This window comes from Echinops telfairi, unplaced genomic scaffold (assembly GCF_000313985.2).
Source record: "Echinops telfairi isolate 266 unplaced genomic scaffold, ASM31398v2 ScPeMD7_34;HRSCAF=130, whole genome shotgun sequence".
NCBI lineage: Eukaryota > Metazoa > Chordata > Mammalia > Afrosoricida > Tenrecidae > Echinops > Echinops telfairi.
Genome location: NW_022103931.1, coordinates 4,053,116 through 4,055,355, shown reverse-complemented (window position 1 = coordinate 4,055,355; position 2,240 = coordinate 4,053,116).

Genomic DNA, 2,240 nt, shown 5'->3' with positions numbered 1-2,240 from the left:
CCAGGGAAACTGGATTCTATGAAGAAGAATGTGATCTCAGGATTAGAGGAAGGCTTATTAGCAACCTGTGATATGCAGATGGCACAACCTTGTTTGCTGCAAGTGAGGAGGAGTTGAAGCACTTGCTGATGAAGATCAATCAGTCTGGATTATGAATCAATGTAAAGAAGTCTAGAACCCTCACAACGTCTTACATACTTTTGATATGTCAAGAGAGACCAGTCCCTATAGAAGGACATCAAGCTTGGTAAAGTAAAGTGCACTGTAAAAAAGGAAGGCCTTCAAGCAGATGGATTGACACAAGGGCTGTAACAATGGGCTCAAGCATAGCAACACTTTTGAGGCTGGCACAGGACCAGACAGTGATTTGTTCTGTTGTGTATAGTATTGTTATGGGTTGGATCCGACTTGTTGGATTAATGGCACCTAACAACAACAACAACAACAACAACAACAAATGATTTGTGATATAGCTGAGATGATTTGGCAGTTGGGCAACTCAGACATAAAGGAACAGATGATGGCTGACATTGATTATTATTACAAGTTTGTAACCTAGTTTTACCCAGTAGAACTCCCTATTAATTTATTGCCTGAGTAAAGGCTGGAAAAAGAAGTTGAGAGATCTAAATGTCAGGAAGTCTTTGATAAATTAAAAGAAGGATTTGACAGGAGACAAGATTTAAACTATTCCTTATTATAACAAATTCTTTGTAACTACAGAGCCTTTTAAGCACAGTTCTTGACTGTATTATGTGCCAGCCACCGTGTTAAAAACTATGTACATTATTCATAAAATCCTCAGAAGAATTCTACAAGGCAAGTACCATTACTATTCCCATCTTTAGGGAAGATAACCACAATAATATTTAGCAACGGGTATGACATAGGTCATGACTGAGAATGGACAAATGTAAACAATCAGTACAACTGTACATGTACACATCAATTGAATACTGGTCTTGTCCATTTTATGAATGAGGTAATTGCGGCACAGAAATTTTATGTTGCATAAATTCCTACTTAAAGGGAAGGCTGACCAAATGTTTAACCATATTTATGCTACTAATAAAACAATATTTAAAAATTCATGTTCAGCATTTTTCTGCTAATTAATCACGAAGCCCAACTAATTAATCACAAAGCATCAATTAAATGTTATAGATACTTAATATCAAATACATCCAAAGACATGTCATCCTGTGTCCTACGACTTTAAATTGCTGGTGTTGTTAGGAGTCATGGAGTCAGTTCTGACCTATAGTCATCCTATGATCCTACGAAAAACAGAACAAAACACTGCCTGGTTCTGCTCCGTCCTCACAATTTTTCCTATGCTTGAGAGCATTGTTGCAGAAACTGTGTCAATCCATCTGCTTGAAGGCCTTCCTCTTTTTCACTGCCCCTCTACCAAGCATGATGTCCTTCTTGACAACATGTCCAAAGTATGTAAGATGAAGTCTCACCATGTGTGGCTTAGAGGAGTACTCTGGCCGTACTTCTTCCAAGAGAGATTTGTTTTCCCTTTGGCAGTCAATGGTATTTTCAATTGTTCTTCACCAGCACCACAATTCAAATCCATTGATTCTACTTCAGTCCTCCATACTCAATGTCCAACTTACAGATGCAGATGAGGCAATTGAAAATACCATGGCTTGGGTCAGGCATACCTTAGTCCTCAAAGGAACATTCTTTTCTTTTTATAAAAGCAAACAAAAATTGTAGTGGGAGCTAATTCTGATATCATATCGTTCCATAGTTCAAGCACATCAAGCAGTGTTATACAACTGCTACCACAATCAGTTTCAAAACATTATCTTCCTTCTTGAACTCCTTAACATCAGCCCTTTTTTATCCTCCCCCCTCCCTCACTGTACCCCTCAGAAATCCTTACTCTACTTGCTGTCTCTATAGGTTCATCAGTCCTAGGTTTCAGAGACTGAAAACCAGAAAAATATACAACAAAAATTCAAGAGGGTCACTCCCAATGACAAAATACACCTGAGATAAACCCCAGTATAAACAAAAACAAAACAACCACACACACAGAGAAAATGTTGAAACCATGATATGATTTTTTGTTCTTTGACGCCAGATAACTGATCCCTTCAGCACCAACTGATCCCTTCGGCACCTTCTGATGACACAGGCTGATGTGTTCTTCCACGTGGACTTTGCTACTTCTGAGCTAGATTGCCGCTTGTTTACCTTCAAGCTTTTAAGACCCCAGACACTATATC